A 14118-nucleotide genomic window follows, 5' to 3' on the forward strand; every position below is an offset into this window, starting at 1 on the left:
GCGGGATGGCTTGTGGCCGGTCAAATTTGTCCTTCCTGTTTCCTAGACTTGGGTTCTGTTTCACCAGATCCTTCCTTTCTCTTCTCCTCCAGCCATGCCTTCCATTTTTCTCCTTGTGTGTTTTCCTTTTTGGAGAAGGGTGACAGCAGAGCATGGCGCATTATCGCTAAAGCTGCACTGATTTCTATGCCCTTGCGAAACCCTCAAATTATTATTTATTTTAACTTATTGGTTGGGTCCCTCCCCCTTTTTACTACAAAAAAAACCTCAAAAGTGGCAATAAACAAACAGCGCATGTTAAAACCAGCATAAATCTAAAATGGAAGAAAACTAAAAATTTGTTCATATTTTTAAAAGGCAGGACTAAAACGTCCCACCCGCTGAAAGAGGCCACAGATTAAATGAAAGCCCAAAAGCTTGACGGGAAATAAAAGCTTTTGCCTTATGCCTAAAGATAAGATGGTGCCAGCCGAGCCTCTCTGGGGAGAGTGTTACAGAAACGGGGCCACCACCAAAAAGGCCTCGTTCTTGTGTTGCCACCCTCCTGCTGGAAGGGGCACACAGAGAAAGGACTCAAGTGATGATCTGGGTCAGTCCGTGAAAATCTCTGCTTCTCCTAACCGCCTCTTTTTAAAAATCTCTCTGAAAAACAACCTAAGGTATTCAGATGGTGCCAATATCTTGTTGCTGCTGTCCTGAAGATTGGCAGTGCCCGCAAACCCAGGAAGCAGTCGATTCTCTGCAAAGAGTTTAGGGGCACCTGGAAGGGTGAGGTGGGGACATGGTTTGAGGAGTAAGTGAGCCTTTTTGCTCGGACAGGCTCTGATTCTGTCTTACCTTACAAGGGTGTTGTAAGGTCGGCTGGGGGTCTGATCAGCCTTGATAGCAGAACGAGGTGGTGAAAATAGGAATAATGCCACAGTCCTTGGAGAGGAGCTGGGAGTGGTGTGCCACGGGAAGTAAGTGCAGGTATGTGTGTGGGGGGGGGGTGTGGGGTGCAACTGTGGGATTTCCCATCCTCATTTGCACCTTGCGCCAGCTCTGCAAGGTAGGTCAGACATCAGGTTCCAAGAAGTGATTGCAAGATTTGGGAAGAGCTGGAAATTACAACTGGGATGACATGTCCAAATAAAATTATAAGGGAGGAAATGATTAAATGGAAGTCAACAAATGTGTGTCTGTGTGTGTGTGTGTGTGTGTGTGTGTGTGTGTGTGTGTGTCTATCTATCTATCTATCCATCATCTATCTATCTATCTATCTATCTATCTATCTATCTATCATCTATCTACACACAAATACACACATACACACACACACACAAACATAGACACACCCCAGATAATAAGAGATAAAGGGTCAGAATGTTTGCCCTTTGGAAGGAAATGAATTTAAGCATATTTTCATGTTTTTACAAGCAAACGTTTAAATATTTGGTATTGATGTTTTTAGAGATAATTCATCTAATTATTTAAGAAAAGAAGATGGATATTTGACGTGTGTATCATTGGTTCCCATTTTCCCCTCCCACCAAACGCTTTGAAAATTGCTGGGGGGTGTGTGTGTCTTACTGGACCACTTTATGAATTTTGTTCCCGTTGTAGTAATTGTAGACGCTGTATGATTTTGAATTTTTATTATTTCTTCTGTATTGCATTTAACGGCGTTACAAAATATAAGAAATAAACGAAGCGATAAAAAACACACAATATGGATATTTAATGTGATGAAAACGCTGTCTCCTGTCTTTCACGACGTAGCTGAAGAGATGGCATGGAGCACCTGGAACGAAGCGTAGTTTGGGAGCCCCCGGTTTAGATTTTTTAAGTCAAGATAAAATACAACAGTGGTGCTTTGTAGGATGGCATGATGCGAGTAATGAAGGCCACATCAGGATGCCTCTTTGAACACACGTGTCTTCCCCCAGAGAATTCTGGGAGCTGTAGTTCATTAGAGGTGCTGAGAGTCGTTAGGAGACACCCCTATTCCCCTCCCAGAACTACAATTCCCAAAGTGGTTCCGCAATCAATCCCTCTTCCCAGGGAACTCTGGGAATTGTAGCTCTGGGAGAGGGTGGGGCCAGTTGCAAAAAGTGGGTGGAGCGACTAGCACAGATTTTACCTTTGTGAAATAGACTTATATTCTTTGCACACAAAGTCCTATACGCCCTGCTCTGTCCTCCATTTCCAAGCAAGGAAGAGGCATATGTCAGAGTTCAAGAATGGCAAAAACCAGCAAGGAGGTTGCAAAGCAAGGCTGGGGGGGGGGCCGTGGTGTGGGGAAGGAGGTGTATGGGGAGAGACCTAGGGGCCAGAGAGAAGGCCTGGAGGGCCATCAATGCCCTCTGGGGCTGGGGCTCCCTACCCCCTCCTTGACAACACTTATATTTTACCTGGGACTGCCAAAAGATCTCTCTGTGTATAGATTGCCCGGCTGGCTTGAGCCGCTGCCAGCCAATGCAAGCAATAAGCCTGACGGACAGTGAAGTCAGTCACTATCTCAGCCGGAAGAGCATGAGACTCTTAATCTCAGGGTTGCGAGTTCGAGTGCCGCTTTGGGCAAAAGATTTCTGCGACGCACTGGATTGGACGGCCCTCGTGGTCCCACCTGAAGCTACAATTCTGTGCTGATTCTAACTAAGGCATCTTCTTCTTTAAGTCAGCCCTTTATTCATAACCTTGAGGATGAGAATCTTGTTTTATTTTTACGGGGAGGGCAGCAGCTCATTGCGGTGCGCAAGGTCCCAGCCCCAGGTGGGAAAACGGACCCCACACACACACCTGAAACCCAGAAGAGCTGTTCCAAGTGTAGCAGCGCAGACCACCAGTCTTCCGCCGGGTGGGCCGGCCATTTGAAATTCCCCCTGGCACGGGGATATTTCTGATCAAAAAGCCCCATGACACAGCAAAGTATTGCAGCGTAAGAATATAAAATGGGGACGGAAGCAGCGGCTTTAGAACCAGGAAAGCGAAGGCAACGGACTCTGTGTCTGGATGAGGCCCGAGTCTAAGGCCAGGGTGGGGTCTCTTCTCTTAATAACCACTTCTGGTTTGCAACAGAGAACGAGAGAGAGAGAGAGAGAGAGAGAGAGAGAGCCCTTGCGACAGCAGCTCCCACCCAGGCTGAGTCACGGGCCTCTCCAGGAGGTCTCCCCCCCCCCATGGTACCACCCTGAACCCTCCTTGCCACACAAGGTGCCTGGGCCTCTCCCTTGCCTGCTTCGCCCTCCTTATCTCCCTGCTTGCCTCACCTGGATTTCCAGGAAGTGCAACGACCTGGCTGGTGACTGCGGAGACCAGAGTGGGGGGTGGCAGCTGGGGGAGGGCGGGGGGAGCCGCATTGGGCAAAAGGACAGGGAGTGGTTGTACTGCCCGGCTTTCGTGGCTGCTTTAAAAACGTCTTTTAAAAGATTTTCACCGAGGTGGAGGAGAGGCTGGGGTTGTGGACTGCAAGGACTGTCACTCCCCAGTATGAACCTACCCGGGACCTTGAGATCATCCTCCGAGGCCCTTTTCCATGTGCCTCCTCCGTGAGATGTTCTGAATGTGGCAACAGGAGAGAACGGGGCCTTTTTTGCAGTGGCTCCCCGTTTAGCACCAGGCAAAAAACGTTCCTCTTCAACTAGGCCTTGGGTCGATTGACGTCCAATGCCCTTTAAAATGTGTTTGTGGGAAGAGGGATTGTTGGTTTGTTGTTATTAGTTTTGTTATGTGTTTTATGTTCTCATCTTGTAGTTTTATGTTGCGAGCCGCCCTGTGATCTTCAGCTGAAAGGGTGGTTTAGCTCATCATCATCATCATCATCATTACAGTGGTACCTCTGGTTAAGAACTTAATTCGTTCTGGAGGTCCGTTCTTAACCTGAAACTGTTCTTAACCTGAGGTACCACTTTAGCTAATGGGGCCTCTTGCTGCTGCTGTGCCACCAGAGCACAATTTCTGTTCTCATCCTGAAGCAAAGTTCTTAGCCCGAGGTACTATTTCTGGGTTAATGGAGTCTGTAACCTGAAGCGTCTGTAACCTGAAGCATCTGTAACCTGAGGCACCACTGTATCATCATAACAACAACAATAATAAAGCCTCCAGCTGCAAGAGTAGTGTACCCCTTGAATAGCAGGTGGCTGTGGAAAAAGCAGGAAGCTGTTGGCTAGCAGAGAGGAATGGAGCAGAATGCGGCGGCAAGACTCTTTATGGGATCTTTGCCACGGGATCACATTCCCCCAGTGCTATACCAGCTGCACTGGCTCCAGGTGGAGTACAGGATCAGGTTTAAGGTGCTGGCTTTAACCTTTAAAGCCCTATATGGCCTAGGACCCTCGTACCTACGGGACCGCCTCTCCTGGTATGTCCCACGGAGGACCTTATGGTCTTCAAATAAAAACATATTGGAGATCCTGAGCCACAGGGAGGTTAGACTGGCCTCGACCAGAGCCAGGGCCTTTTCCACTGTGGCCCCAGCCTGGTGGAACGCGCTCTCACAAGAGACCAAGGCCCTGCGAGATTTGGCATCTTTCCGCAGGGCCTGCAAGACAGAGCTGTTCCGCCAGGCCTTTGGTCAGGGTTCAGTCTGACTCATTTTCTCTTTGTATAAGAACAAGCACGAAGGAGGTTTCCCAGCCTGTTCACAGGTCCTTATAATATCAGTGGAAAACAGTTGGTCCTGTCTAGTATTAACCGCTTTCAGTTTTAACCTGAGGATTATCATTTGTCCAGCTTTAACTTTAATTTATTTGAATTATTTTTGGGGTGCATTTTAATCAATTGACTGCTTGTTTTTATGCATATTGTATTATTTATATGATGTTAGCTGCTCTGAGGCCGGAGAGGGCAGGGTAAAAATAAAAAAATATTATTATTATTATAATTACTATTGCAGGGATAGTATATACCACCTCCAAGTAGCAGGTGGATGGGAATGAAGCAGCAAGCTGTTGGCTAGCGTTGCTAAATATGGAGCCTCTGGTTGCCAGGGCAGTATACCCCCTGAATAGCAGGTGGGTGAGGATAAAACAGGAGGGGGACTGTCGTTGCCCTTTGTGCTTTGGGTCAAAATGTTGGATCAAAGCCCGTGTTGCAGAAGAGAACCTCTGAAAGATGGCTGCCTCAGGCTGACTATGCAGAGCCTCCATGGATGGGGGCAGTCTACCCTGGAACACCAGCAGGGACAGAAACACAGGCCTCTCCTCTTTCTGCCCCATCCCAGAGACACCAGAGACCGGCTTCTGTCGGGAACGGGACTCGGTGGCCCTGATCCCAAGCCTCATCGTTGCACCAGAGGGACAGGGAGGTGTGGGTTGTTGCGGTTTGTGGCTATGCGCCGCTAGCCGGTCCTTGAGACGGCCTCAGCCATCCTGTTGCCATCTTAGGCGTCGTTGCGCAAGGGAGTTGCAGCGCAAGCGGGCAACCGCCTCTTCTTCCCTTTCCACCGCCGTGCCTGTTTTGGGGGCTACACCCTTGTGTCCTGGGCGCACCCTCTGGGACGGATGCTTGAGCGCATTTGAAGCGCATAGGGAGAGGTCTTTGGGTGCTGGTGGGAGGGAGAAATTGCCTTTTATGGAGAGAGTCAGGCCACCGGGGCCTTTCCATATAAAGCAATATTCTAGTCCTCAGGTTTCTGAATAAAGGGCTGATTTAAACAGGAAGCTGCCTTACTCCAGAGCAGGCCGCCGTGCATCAAGCTCATTATTTGTCCACATTAGCAATGCAAACAGTGTGCAGAGTCGCTGGGGCAACCCTGCCAGATGGGCGGGGTATAAATAATAAAATTATTAGTATTTTAAATCCCCCGCTAGGGTCCCTCAACTTGATCACATCTCCTTCGAGATATAGACTTGAAGAGAGCCTGTCATTAGCTTGAGGAATAGGTTCATCTATTCGTTATTTATTCTTTCATTTATACCCCATTATATACCGTATTTTTCGCTCTATAAGACGCACTAGACTACAAGACGCACCTAGTTTTTGGAGGAGGAAAACAAGAAAAAAAATATTCTGAATCTCAGAAGCCAGAACAGCAAGAGGGATCGCTGCGCAGTGAAAGCAGCAATCCCTCTTGCTGTTCTGGCTTCTGGGATAGCTGCGCAGCCTGCATTCGCTCCATAAGACGCACACGCATTTCCCCTTACTTTTTAGGAGGGAAAAAGTGAGTCTTATAGAGCAAAAAATACAGTATTTCTTCCCAGGATCTCAAAGTGGCGGGCATGGTTCTTCCATTTCACAACACCCTTGCGAAGTAGCCTTGCCCTGGCCTAGGCCACACCAAAGGCCGAGTGCCATTCCCTTCCAGCCTAGGGGTATAATATAGGAACCTTTCACTTTCTTTTTTTTGAAAGTAGCTCTCCCACTTCTAAATTAACCTTATTTTCAGCCGTTTTGGGCCCCTTATCTCAGCGGGCCACACAACGGCCCTCCAGAGCGGACTGGCGCTATCTCTAGGCCGCACTTGGAACGGGAAGGGTGGGAGAGACCCGAGTCTGTTGGGTGGGAGATGGCAATTCGCTTTCGCCCCTGTGCCCCCGTTGGGCATGCTGCCATCTCCACTAACCTTCCTCGGAATAAACCCATTAAAAGGAACGGGCCTCAGTTAGCCGTGCGCATTCACCTTAATGGGTGCTGACACTTGAGTAGGACCACCATTGGCTATGAACATTAGGACGCCATTTTGGAGCCATCGGGCCTGGAGTCTTGCAAGTCCCCGCTTTTGGGACATATTGGTGTAGTGGTTAGAGATCTGGACAAGGACCTGGGAAGAGACCAGGGTTCAAATCCCACCCTGGCCATGGGGGGGGGGGTTGTCAGTCGCTCTCTCTTGCCTATCCCACCTCGCAAGGTTGTTGTGGGAATTAAACCCAGGAGGGGGGAGAGCCACGTACGCCACCTCCTTGGAGGAAAAGGCAGGAAATGAACGCTATCCCTGGGATACCTCAGCTTGGTAGAGCATGATATTCTTCATCTCAGGGCTGTGGGTTCGAGTCCTGCGTTGGGCCAAAAAGGGGGTTGGGCTAGATGACCCTTGGTGTCCCTTCCAACTCGACAGTTCTATGATTCTGTGAAATGGGCCCAGTGTGTGTTGGTGCCTGGGATCCTGCCCGGAGGCAGTTGTGCCCACCCCGTGCCTCTTGCACAACGGAGCGTGTTTTTCATTTTCTGAGGCGCATGTCGTCCGATGCCCTTCCAGCCTATCCTAGCCCTGTTAGCAATCCCACCCCCCCTTTTGCAAGCCGCCACGCAGCAGTTCCTCTTTCATATCAGCTGCCCTTCTTAAGTGGGTAGTAAACGGACAATCTTATTTCCTCGTTCCCTCGCTCTCTCTTTCGTTCTCTGTTTTCTTCCCCCACCTGGGTGGGCTCTTCTTGTCCAGCTGGCTTGTTCATTTCCCCCCTCACCGGGGTTGAGGGGTGGGAGGAAAGCGGTCTGCCTCCCCACGCTGCAGCTGTGGGCGAAAGAAGAATCGGAAGCCTGCCTGGGGAACCCAGGTGTCCGGGCCGAGGCACCTGTTTGGTGGTGAGCCGATTAAGGGACTTCCCTCCTCGCTCCCACCCGCAGACTTAGAGACTAAGGGCCCGTCTGCACTGAACATTTAAAGCAGGGTCACGGCTTTGCCAAAGGAATCCTGGAAACTGTAGTTTGCGAAAGGGTGCTGAGGTCTGTTAGGTCCTACAGTTCCCAGAGTGGTTTGAACAGTCAATCCCTCTACCTAGGGGACTCTGGGAACTGTAGCTCTGTGCGGGGAATGGGTGGTCTTCTCGGCACCCATAGCAAACTACAGTTTCCTAAGGGAAGCCATGGCCGTTTAAAGTGGTATAGACCTGCTTTAAATGCATAGTGCAGACGGCGGGTGTAACCTTGTTAGTTTGCTTTCTATCGGACTGAGTTCTGGTCATAGCTGTCAACTTACAGATTTGAAAATAAGGGACCAGCAGCCTCGAAAATAAGGGATCAGCAGCCAAAATAAGGGATCAACAATTACTTTGATAAAATACATATTTTGTTGCGTGCAAACGGCTTTAGATACCTATTAGGTCCATAAATCACCATATAGCATATATTCGACACAAAAAAAACAGCAACAATTTGTTGTTGACAAAGCACAGCTGGACATAGAAAGGGCCCCATTACCTTCAATAGCTTATTTAAGGGACATCATCAATAAGGGACAGCAGCGGGACATGGTGCTGGGATAAGGGACTGTCCCGCCAAATAAGGGGCGCTTGACAGCTATGGTTCTGGTTTGTCTGTTTTTTAAAAAACAGATTTGAGGGTTGGCAGAGTCCGGGGCAAAGTTACCCATAGGCAGCTGATTTAGTTGGTCACGGGTGTGTTGTTTCACACACACACAGAGAGAGAGAGAGAGAGAGAGAGAGAGAGAGAGAGAGAGAGTGTTGGACTGGGACAAGGGAGACCCAGATTCAAATCCCCACTTACCCAGTTGAGGGACTTTGGGCTGACTCCTGACCTACCTCATAGGGTTGTTGTGAAGATAAAACGAGAGTGGGAAGCAGCTCCTGGGAGGAAAGGTGGAATAGAAATGACAGCACACGAAGCCGCTGCTTTTCCCATATCACACACTCACAACCAGACTTTTAGAAGACATCTGAAGGCAGCCCTGTTTAGGGAAGCTTTTAATGTTTGATGCATTACTGTATTTTAATATTTTTTTGGAAGCCGCCCAGAGTGGCTGGGGAAGCCCAGCCAGATGGGTGGGGTATAAATAATAAATAATAAATTATTATTATTATTATTATTATTATTATTATTATTATGTGCATCTGGTCAGGTACTACCGGCAGACAAACCAGAACTCAGTGCATTTGGTTGGCAATTGTGAGAACAGCTTGCTAGGCCGGCCTGATCTAGAAGCCTCGCCTTGTGTTCTGATAGGGGCAGAAACCAGCTCAGATTATTTTGATGGGTGAAGAGCCGCAAGAGCCGTCTAGAGCCTCCTGTTTCAGGAGCAGTCTACCTCATTCTCAGTTGCAAGGGAGGAGAGTTGCTATTGAGCTCAAGGTCCTGTTCGACCTCTGTGAGAACAGGGTGCTGGGACTAGACAGGCCCGTGGCCTGATCCTGCTGGGCTCTTCTTAGTTTCGTGCGACCTTCCGCAAACCAGACCTGCAGAAGGCTAGGACCAGAGCACCTCCTTTGAGGGGCCTAATCGGAGCCCACTTCCAATGCCAGGCTGCGAAGTGATGTGTTCCTGAGCATGTTCAGAGTTCAAATGCCACATCCTGCCTGTCAGGGCGTTTCTCCCAGGAAGCTCTCAACATGAGCACCTTTACGAAATTACCCACCTAGTACTTGCCAGGACAAGGGAAGGGAGATTTTATTTTATTTTATTTACGTCTTCCAACAAAATTTTGATTTGACGAAACCAGACAGGGAGCGTCCTCTCCAGAACATGTCCCTTGGCACTACCCCTGGAGAGTCGCTATCAGTCACTGATGACAGTCCTGAGGTCGATGGACCAGATCCTGACTCAGTAGAAGGCAACCACCTATGTTCTTTTGACTAATGGTCCAAACTTCCTAGGCTCCAGTTTAAATCATCCCTTTATGCAAAGCCATGAGGACTAGGAACTAATTTGGCAGAGGGAGTTGCTGGAAAGAACATAAGGACACAGGAAGAGCCCTGCTGGGAAACCAGAGCTCAGTGGCCTTGCATGCAGGAGGTCCTGAGTTCAAGTTCCGGCATTTCCAGGTAGGGCTGAGGGCATCCCCTGCCCGAAATCTTAGACAGTTGCTGCCAGTCCGTGCAGGCAACACTGAGCTCTATGGACTGGTGGTCTGCCTGTTTATAAGGCAGCCCCGTCCTATATCTGGTGCCAGGCCTGCCTCTCCTTGCCATCTCCCCTGGCGCAGTTCTGTGCCCGCCTTGCCCCATCTGTTCAGGGCACAGCGAGGGAAGAAGCCCTTTCTGCTGGCACCGTTGCTACCCTGCAGGCTGAGTCAAGCCAACACTTTCGGGGAGGGACATGGGTGGGGGCGCGGCTTGGCTCAGCAGGGGCAGCGCCCACCTTGCCAGGCCGCTCGGCAGGGCAGGTTGGGGCACGCCGGCTTGGCTCAGCCCCGCCAGGTGACACAGCGCGGCTCAGAGAATTGGGGCAGGAGGCAAGGAAGTAGGGCGAGGAGCGAGGCTGGCGGTGGACACCCTTTCTGGGTCGCTTGGGGCAGGTGTCGTAATCATGTCTCTCCCACCCCCGGCGGCTGGTATTCAGAGGTACGTCGCCGCTCCTGGCAGCGGAGGGAGAGCGTCGCCACCGTGGCTGGCAGCCGTCCGTCTCCCGGGATTTGGCCACCAAGTGGGTGGCGATCTCTGCACCTTGTGGCAGGGAGTTCCAGAGGGGAATTCTAAGCAGAACCTCCATATTCAAAGGCAGCGCCTCTCGTTCTTCCTTCTTTCTTGCTTCCCCTCCCCCCTTGCAGTCCATTTTTCCTCACCCGAGGGAGATTTGGGAGAGAAAAAGGGTCACCAGGGTTGTGATTTGAGGCAGGATAATTGAGAGATTCCCTCCCTCTTCTTCTCTCCAAAGGTTTGGTTCGACCTTTGTGGAAGGAGGGGGGACTCTGGAGCATGTGCAGAGTGCACTTTCCACACCGCAAAGCGCCCATTTGCTAGCCTCTGTGGGGTTGGTGCGTGATAAAAGTGTCTGTGTGGAGGGGGTCATCCTTGCTCGCTTGCCTTCCCCCCCTCGCCTACCCTGGTGTTTCAAAGGTGGAAATAGTGTCAACGTTGTAAAATCCTTGTTGCCTGAGATTCTCGTCCAGAACATCTGCATGCCCAGCCAGCAACATGTGGCTGAAGGCTCTCTTCCCCTTCCTGTATGCTGTTGACCAGATGTTTTGCTAGACTACAAATCCCATCGTCCTTGACCATTGGCCAGACTGGCTGGGGGCTTATGGGAGTCCAAGAACATTGGTCAAACTACAATTCCCAGCATCCCCGGCCATTGGCCATATTGGCTAGGGGGCTCGTGGGAGCTGGAGTCCGAGAACATTCTCGAACTACAACTCCCAGCATCCTTGGGGGCAGATAGGAACCAGAGTCCTCCTGCTAGGCGCCTCCGCTGCGTAGATTTATCCGTCCTACCCTGTTCAAAAAGCCAAGAGGGTCTTTGCCGCCACCTCCTTGAGGGTTTGAAACAAACCGAAACCGCAATTGTCTGCTGCCAGAACGAGCCCAGGCATTGTGCGTTGTGACTGGTTGTGCGGTGGTGTTCTTGTGTGTGTCTTAACACGCATGTGTCCTGGAGACGAGGCCCGCCCGCTTCTAAGATGTTAACTCCTTGAGATCCTGGCAAAGAGTTGCAGCCTTGAAGCAGGGAGTCACACATAGCAAAATCTGAACAGGACACCCCCCAAAAAAAAACCAACAGAAAATGATTTTACTTGTATATTCATAACATTTAATCCTCCTTCCTTCTCCTCCAAGGAGGTCAAAGCAACGTACAGAGTCCCCCCCCTCCCTCCACACTAACCCTGCAAGGTAGGTTAGGCTGGAGATGGTAACTGGCCCATGGTGACCCCAGTGAGCGCCATGGCCGAGGACGGATTCGAACCCAGGTCTTTCCCGTCCTTATCCATCTTAACCAATAGGGAAGAGCTGGAGGGCTTCAAGGTCAGATGGTTCTACGTTGAGGATGTCACGCAGATGGCAACTTTTATTTTTGTCACTCTGCAAAGTTGGGTGTGGGGGAGCGGAGGGCCGCATTCTGTTCTGGGCAGCCTGCCAAGGGCCGTGTGTGCCAGCAGTGGGCGGGGCCAGAGGCAAAAGTGGGCGGGGCAGCAAATATAAATTTTGCCTTTGAGCATGGGGCTAATTTCTACACTTGCTCACCTCTCTCTCTCTCTCTCTCTCTCTCTCTCTCTCTCCAGGCGAGTACCGTAAATAAGGCATGCTTTAGTTGACATTCCTGCATTTCAGGGGGTTGGACTAGATGACCCTGAGGACCCCTTCCAATTCTATGATCAGAGCTGAAAGGCACATTCTAGCCAGGCAGAAACACTCGAGCAGTGTGTGAAGCCAAGGGCCAGCGGGGGGGGGGGAGGGAGAGTCCTGAGGGCCAGATAGCGATATCTCGAGGGCCACATTCAACCCCTGAGCCCGGGGCTCCCCACCCCAGAGCTAAGAGGCTTCCAGTGACTTTTGTATGCAGGTGTCTGTTTGTGAGTTGTATGTCTCGCCGCTTCTGGAGTTGGCTCGCTACTAATGGAACCTCCCACTTCAGGGGCAGTCTACCTCCAGGTGCCAGCTGCTCAGCGCATGCCAGAAGGAAAGGCGGAGGAGGAGGGCGGCTCTCCCTTTCATATGCCTTTCGGAAGGCTCCGCGGCCTAGGCTGGCCAACTTCCGAAACGGCCTCCGCAGCTTTTTTTGGGAACGGGATGATCTGTAGTCAGGCATGTGTGCTTTGATCCATGCGCCGTAGGACGCCACGCGGTCTGTCTCTCACATGCTGATTTCCACAGATTGAAGCACAGGAGCTGCCCAAGCCATGCCTTCCAGGACAGTTGGCAACCCTGCTTTGTGTTTATACGGATGGAGCCCAGAGTCTGCGAGGAGCTTGTGTGCGCATGTGAACGCCAAAGGACTCCCCGCCTCGCTTTTCTTACAAGCTTCTCTTAAATTATCTGCTCGCTGATCTGCCTCAGGTAGCTTCTGCGCTCACCACAATTGCTTCTCCCGCACCTGGGTGGGTGAGTGGGTTTAGAGGCGAGGCCTCCAAACCGGCGTGATTTCCCAATAAATGTCACGAGCCGCCATTGCACATTTTCAGAGGGTTCCGAGTGGGCCCCACATCTCTTGCCTTGCGTCCCAACGACCCTGGCACGTGGCGTTATTTCCCCCCCCCCCCATAGGGCGAGTGGGAAACACCGAGGGATGCGCATGGCGAGATTCGAACCCGGGACTATTTCCTGACTTGTAGCCTTCGCCGCACTTGGCTGGTGTGTGTGTGTTTTTTCCAGGTGGGTGCCTTTCCGGGGAGCAGGGAGAAAGCAGGGTGAACCCCCCTGCCGGGCTCTCCGTTCGAGGCTGGAGAGCGTGGCAAAGGGTTAAGAAGGTTTGAGGGTGGGGTGCTCACAACCTGGGGTGTGGGCGTTGCCTCCTGTTTGAGGTGGGATCCTGCCTGCCTGCCTGGCTCAGAACTGTTTGCTCCTTCGAGAGAGAGGGGGAGAGAGAGGTAAGTGGCGAGGATGAATTGCCAGGGGTGGCTGAGGGATGTGTTTGGGCAAACGGGGGCTTGGAGAACGGGCTCTCCAGGTGCCAGCCCTCCTGAGATCAGCTTTTGAGGGTTTGCCGGCGGCCTCTCCGCCAGAAATGTGTGCCCGTCTGGCAGGGTTCTGCGGAGAGGTTGTTCCAGAACCCAGCAGAGCTGGTCGAAGGGCCCTGCATGAGTGTCGGAGGCTGCAATTCTAGCCCTTTTCCGGAAGCTATAGGTGCTGGGTTCGGGTGACGGCAAAGGGGGACCCTCTCCTTGCCCCTTGCTACTCTCTTGGGGCAGCTTGGCAAGGGGTTTGTGCCCCCCAGCTGTGGGGCCTGGCAGTTTGGAGGTGAGGGGGAGCATTTAAACTGGCTCTGTTTTTACGTTCCGAAGATGATGAAATTATGTGTGTGTGTGTGTGTGTGTGTGTGTGTGTGTGTGTGTGTGTTTCAGTATCAAACATAACCTAGGCAAATGGCTGTTTTTGGCATCCTTTAACCGCCCCGTCGTATCCACAACCGAGCCCCACACGTTCCCACCGCATGCTTTTGGGTCCCTGTGGTTTTCATTCCCTCCCCATTTTGTAATATAGGATTTCCGCCTGGGTAGTTTTCCAAAGTGTGTCAATTGCCGCATCCCCTTGGAATTCTCCCCACCCCAGATCGAGTGGGGTGTGTGTGTGTGTTGCGATCTTTCTGTGGGGTGCTTTCCCTTCCTCTATCTCCTGCTGTCGGAGGATTCCTTCAGTAACTGGAATCCACTGTCTCCTTCCATAATTGAAATTTGGCAAAAACTGATTCACCCTTGGAGAGGCGTTGGTGGGAGGGGAGGGAGAATGAGCTGTGGCAGGACTTTCATATCTCCGGTGTTGTGGCACAGGTTTTGCTTGCTTGCTTCCTTGAAATCCTCTGGATTTAGTTTGACAC

The 14118-nt window shown here is 51.2% G+C and overlaps 1 protein-coding gene across 8 annotated transcripts in view; it reads left to right on the plus strand.

Annotated features, from left to right (window-relative positions):
• The window catches only part of ZBTB7B (zinc finger and BTB domain containing 7B), a 57499-nt gene that overhangs the window by 13513 nt on the left and 29868 nt on the right, over nucleotides 1–14118 (plus strand). Inside the window, exon 1 of one of the 8 annotated variants that reach the window (XM_083477198.1) lies at nucleotides 10092–10211. The exons of 2 other annotated variants lie outside the window; for them this stretch is intronic. The gene's annotated coding sequence lies outside the window, so the exon portion shown is untranslated. 5 more of the 8 variants (XM_083477201.1, XM_083477197.1, XM_083477200.1 and 2 more) reach the window with 5 other exon arrangements.

Source organism: Podarcis liolepis (assembly GCF_965112155.1).
Source record: "Podarcis liolepis genome assembly, chromosome: 15".
Lineage (NCBI taxonomy): Eukaryota > Metazoa > Chordata > Lepidosauria > Squamata > Lacertidae > Podarcis > Podarcis liolepis.